Source organism: Peromyscus leucopus, chromosome 13, assembly GCF_004664715.2.
Source record: "Peromyscus leucopus breed LL Stock chromosome 13, UCI_PerLeu_2.1, whole genome shotgun sequence".
In the NCBI taxonomy this organism is placed as follows: domain Eukaryota; kingdom Metazoa; phylum Chordata; class Mammalia; order Rodentia; family Cricetidae; genus Peromyscus; species Peromyscus leucopus.
Window position 1 is genome coordinate 63,101,638 of NC_051074.1, and position 6,000 is coordinate 63,107,637.

The window sequence follows — 6,000 nt, forward strand, 5'->3', positions numbered from 1 at the left end:
TAACATAAGCCTCTGTGTGTTTACTTGGGTCTGAGCGGCTGCAGACCGTGTGGGACACAGGAAAACTTTCAGCTACAGACCCCCACGCAAACCTGCCTTTCAAACCTTCTCTCAAGGCCCTGTCTTGGGCGTTCCACCATGGCCTTTCCCATAAAACTTCTCTCACACAGTCTGCCTATAGATTTTCTCTTGACTTTCAGAACGTCGACAGTCATGGCTTCCTTCCTTTCTGTCCAACACCCTCCCCAGTTACTTTTTACTTATTCTGATATGTGAAGCTCTGAGCTAGCTGAGGATGCTGAGGAAAGGCTCCTTCATGAAGACCCAGTTCAGCAGAAGGTGTTATTAGGTACTGTAATAAATACGATGCAATGCACTACACAAAAGGAGATGTGGAACAAAGGACTTAACCTAGCTCTGAAAACAAGGGACTGCTTGGTTATAGGCACCCTAATGGTAGGAATTAGCTCTCATTAGTCTTTGCCTTACCTTTAGTCTCAGCAAAGTGTTCTATGTGGAATACTCTTTCTATAAAGACAGTGAAGCCCAATGTTTGAGTCAGACTCTGGTCAGCAGCCTCCTTTCATATTTCAAAAGGGATCCTCTCAGTCACCTCCTGTCCCAGGAAACTTCCAACCCAGCAGCAGCACATTCTTCTGCACCCCGCTCCTCCAGGATCCTCACACACTCATCCTCAACACTTCACTTTTATAGAGGGCCAGGCTGCAGACTCTCATTACAGGGTATTTACCCAAGGGGTCAAAGGATGAATGCCAAGTACGGAACCACATATGGTCAGAACTGTAATAGACACTGTGTATGAAGTCAGCATTTTTTTTTTTAAGAATTTAGTTCGATCATGAGAGATCTTGGGTCATTTTTGCCTATGTGCCTAAAAATCCAATTCAGTATGTTTCAAATCAACAGCAAGCATCTCATAAATCATCATTACCCTTTACCAGATTCGTGTCTATTCTTAAGTATTTTCCCTCAATGCTATAAGAATGATTGCCACATACACATTTAGCACCTGTGAATATATATTCTATATGATTTCAGGAAGTCTATGGCAGTCCAGAAGACTCTTCAAGGATTAGTGAGGAACCAAGAAAAATCTTGGTAAGGCCTGACTTATTCATGCACAAAGTCTGAATTTTCACTTCAAGGTTTTGGAGTTAATAACATCCTCTTAGCAAACATTATGTAAAACCTTAATGAAGACCTCATGAGTCATGTCACTTACAGATAAAGGGAAATTAATTCCACTTGACTGTTTATCTCTTAACATCTAAGTGAAGTCTAGTCTGCCGCCCCTGACAAATGAAATTTTAAATGTGAAGAGGGCATTGGCCTTAAAGCCTCTGAAGTACCAGCAAATTTCAAAGTGTAGCCTGGAAGCAGACAGGCTTGGGAGAAGGCAGCAGTCACCACAGCAAACGATGAGACTCGGCCTGGAAAAGGAGGGGCCTGTAGGAGATGGCGTTTTCTCATTTCCAATACTAGAATCCAGAACTGACATGTGGTTCAGCTGCTGTTCATGAAGACTGCAGAGTTCTTCTGGATACTTAACAGTTCCTGTGTGTTTCAAATTCCAAAGGATGCTCCTAGACACAGTCACCAGGAAGCATAGGGCGATGTGCATCTTGTCTGGACTTTGTTGATGCCGGAAGCTTAAGAGCCAGCCAGAAGCATGCTATGCACACTCTACCATGAGCTACACACTCAAGCCCACAATGATAAATCCTAAGACAATTTCAGGTCTTATTGCTCACATAGTTATGAATTATACCCTTGGGTTCTAATGAATTCATGCTAATTTGGGAAAATTAAAGTGCTCTTCCCTATGGGTTCTTACCTCAATTCTGAATAAGACTGGGAGCAGTTTTTTTGAGAGATTCTTCTTAATTCAGTCCAAATAATCAAAGGGTAAGTTAAAACACATTTATTAGAATTAGAAAAAGATAAATCAGACTTACTTGGCTTTAAACAACTACACATTAATATCAACAGATAAACACTAGCATCTCATAGGATGGATAGGAATTATTTAGCCAATAGAAAAGGCATCTGACAGACATTAAGAGCATCTAGGTAGACTGCAGGAAATGCATACATATATAAAATCTGATGGTCTTCGGAAGTTCCTCTGTGAGAAGTAGTAACATACCATGTAAATTAATATACAGCCCCTAAATACAGTGTGTTGAAAAATGACATATTATTTGAAAACTTAATGATATGTTTTAGCTGTGAGAATTCTCAAGATGAGGATTAATGCTTTTTTCCCCAGCATCAACTTCTGAAATTTCCCTCCTGTTCCATTATTAAGATGAGAGAGTATATTCTACTACTGTATGAGTTATTGAACATGTCAGATCAGAAAGGAAATTCGCACTTACTGTAATAACCACATTATTCGTCTTTCTACCACTCAAGGAATCAAAAGAAGCTGGTGAGACAAGAGTGAGTCCAAGCAAAGCACCTAGCAATCTTACATTATACTCAAGCGGCTGTTTTTATTCTGTAATATATTTGATAAAATCCACAATGAAATATGCACACACAAGGGAGTTGCACATTAGCATGATCTTAAACTGTCCGTAAAATGGTCACTTTCATGAAAGTAACTAAATATATGAGGGCCCTGTGGGTATCCAGAATGCAGCTTCACACTATGCCAACAAAAACAGGTTTATTACAATGAAAGCTAAGGCCTAACTCAGTCACCAGACACAAACGTCTAACACACTTGCTTCCATCCAACCATTTCGTACTCTAAAATTTGTCCGTGAAATAAATCCTTCAAAGGTCTGCCTCACTTCTCAATTTCTTCTTTCAGAGCATCCTCAGCCCAAATTTTAATAAACCATTACGTCCTTAAAGTTGAAGTAGAAGAAAATATGAAATGCTTTAGCTGACTGTCTAAATAACAAAGAGGAAACAAGGCTAGGCTTTCTGTAGGGCAGTGGATGCCACTAACCAGCAACACAAAAGGAAAACTTCTAGTCTAGTTGGGATTACGCAATTATATCCATTTTCTTACTTGATGCAATTTATTAGACATAGTAACTCACTAAAATTCCCTGTATCCGATGTATCAACCCTAAGAACTGGCCATCTGAAATACATTTACATCCAAGGTACAGAATGGAATAAAAACATCCTGTGCCTCAGTGTTTTTCTTCACAGTTGTTACTGGTACAGTCCCACCTAACAGGGGACAGCATCAGGAGATACAAAGTACGCTCAGTAGTGGAAGGGCAGGTGAAGCACAGATACTCACATCATAAAAGTAAAAACAAACAAAAAATTCTCCCTAACATTCCTTGAAATTACTGTCTTTCAAGATGTAACGTTCCAATATCTAAACTGGAAACCGGGATGAAGAAAGCCGACCTAGATGCCCATCCACAAATTCTCCACAGCATCCTTATTAATCGGCTTACGCTTAGTGAAAGAACAGAATTTAATGTCTGGAATGATGCAAGGTGGAGGAAGAATCCTTCCATCAAAGTCACTTGGACTGGCTCATAAGCAGGGCACGAGGCAGCGCTTTCAACCTCAGGCAGATAATAGCCTCCACCCAAAACATCCTATGTACATCCTCCCTCCAACAGCTCTTCTTAAACCGGAACATGAATTATAAATATCGTAACATGTACTCTACAAAGAAAGAAATTTCAAAAAGCGAATATTTAAAAAGGGTAATTCGCTCCGTGTACAAAACAGCGAGGCATCTCGCATGTGACTAATCTATTTCATATCCGGCTCCTCTGCAATCTAATATTACCTATTAAAAAACTGCCAAAATATTTTTAACCGAGACCCCAGAATCTCCCTCAGGAGATTCTGATCTTTGCACTCCGTAAAGTTGGCAGGCACGTCACTGGCAAACCAATCAGTTGTGACAAGTTACTCCAAACCAGCTCTCTGGGATCAAACTGTAAATTAACAGGCACTCCAAATTTCCCAAGCCTCCCGGAGCCAGGGCATGGTTCCTCCCGGTCGGTCGCCCGCTGCTGCAAAACTTGGTCTGCACCACCTACAAACGCACATTCCAGCTCCTACCCCGGGAGCCTCTCTGCAGATATCCGGTTGGACCGCACTTGGGTGTTTCGTCCCTCTAAGGTCACACACACCTGCATCCAAAGCTCCTATGTCCTACACGTGTCTGCACACTCCCCCACTCAAGAGAGGCTCGGCGGCGAGCCTCGCTTCCCTGCACCTGGGTGCCAAGTTTCTGGAGAGACCCACTTCCAAAGCAAAAACTCTCCTTCCGCTTTGCAAACAGAACTACAGTAGGAAGGGGCGGATAACAGGAAGAAAACCGGAGACGGAGCGGGGCACTTTTAGGAAGTCTGCCGATCGCCGCCGCGGCGCTGGCTCCCCACGCGGGCGGGCGAGCGCCCGACCCCCGACCCCCCGACCCCCAGCCCGCCGCCCGGGAGGACGCGCCCGCGCCCCTCCGCTCCAGCCCCCGAGGCCCGCCCGGTACCTCCGCGGCCCGCGGCTGCGGCGCGCTCGGCGACGACGGCGGCGGCTCAGCCCGGCTCCTGCGGCGGCTGCAGCGGCCGGGACGCCCCCGCGCCCATCGAGGGGGGCAGGGACGCGGTGGGCGCGCGCTCCGTCCCCCGCCCGCCCCGACGGCGCTCGCTCGCTCGCTCGGTGGCTCGGCCGCGCGGGCGGAGGCTCCCGGGCGGAGGCGGGCAGCGGCGGCGGCGGCCCCGGGGCGCCCTCCCTCGGCCTCTCCCGCCGCCCCTCCCTCCCCCTCTCCCTCCCTCCCCGCCACCTCCGCCCCCGCCGCCGCCGCCGCCGCCGCCCCCGCCCCCGCGCGGCGCGCGCTGTCACATCGGGAGATTCCGCTCTTGCTCCATTCGCCGCTCCGGCTCCCGCCCACGCGCGGCCGAGTGACGCAGATCCCGGCGTGGGCGGCCCCGGGGCGGGGGTGCGGGGGGCCCGGCGGGGCCGAGGCTCGGCGCGGTCCCCGGGGGTGGGGGTAGGGGGTGGGGGGGCCCCCATTCCCACGGCAGCTGGGAGCGCGCGGGTGGGCGCGCGCGCGCGCACGGGGGGACGCGGGGCCTCCTCCTCGCTTCCCCGGGGAGGGCGCGACCGCGGACGGCGCTGCCCGCCAAGCCCCGCGCAGCCCCGCCGGCCCCGGGTGTGTGTGTGTGTCGGGGAAACCGAGCAAGCTGGCCCGCGCACCCACAGGCCCACAGGTGCCTCGCCCACCCCGCCCTGTGCCCACCCTGGCGTGGGTCTGGGTGGAGGAGGGAGGAAAGGGACCCCTCTGGCCTGGTAACTTTAATGCCACCCTTTTCCACCATCAAAAAAAAAAAACAAAAAAAAAACCTATAGCTGGTCGCTGTGGGCTTCCTGTAGGCAAATGACACCCCCGGGACTGTCTTGGAGGGTGCCAAAATAGAGTTCTTAAGGCAAGCACGCTGTAGAAATTTTTGAGCTCGGTTTGCATAAACTTTTCTAGCCAAAGAAAGCGTTAAAGCGCCTTCAAAATTGAAGCTATTGCCAGAAATTGGGGTGGGGGGAGTATTAAATCTGTTTTTGCCTTCCTTTGGGGGAAAAAGAAGTATTCAAGTTTTAATGGTGTGCTCTTACAGCGATACAGGTAGAATCCTGTTTTAATGTACATATAAAAAATCCAGTTTTACATAGGAGGCTGTTCCCACTTCCTGGCTGGCCTCCCAGTGTGTGCCTACTTGGTCGAAGGGGATACAAGGCATTCTTTGAGAAGAGAAATTCTTCAACCACATCTTTATGTTGCAACAATGGATGGGATGATAATATTGAAAGAAAAAGGCCTTATTAAATAAACCTTTTTTTCTTTTTGTAAAAACATGTTCTACAAATGAGTGATGTCAGTGGAATAAATATGTACTTAAATACATAAACGTATAAATACATAGTTAAATGCACAAATATATATATTTAAACTGAAATATCTTCCCTGTTAGTGACAAGGTCTATCTGGAATAGCTGGTATTT

General features: G+C 47.6%; 1 protein-coding gene across 2 annotated transcripts in view; it reads right to left on the minus strand.

The window, feature by feature from the left end:
• The window catches only part of Nab1 (NGFI-A binding protein 1), a 41,306-nt gene extending 36,678 nt beyond the window's left edge, over positions 1 to 4,628 (minus strand). Inside the window, exon 1 of one of the 2 annotated variants that reach the window (XM_028886719.2) lies at positions 4,496 to 4,628. The gene's annotated coding sequence lies outside the window, so the exon portion shown is untranslated. The remainder of the gene's footprint in view (positions 1 to 4,495) is intronic. The other variant, XM_028886709.2, reaches the window with a different exon arrangement.
• Between the last annotated feature and the right edge of the window lie 1,372 nt (positions 4,629 to 6,000).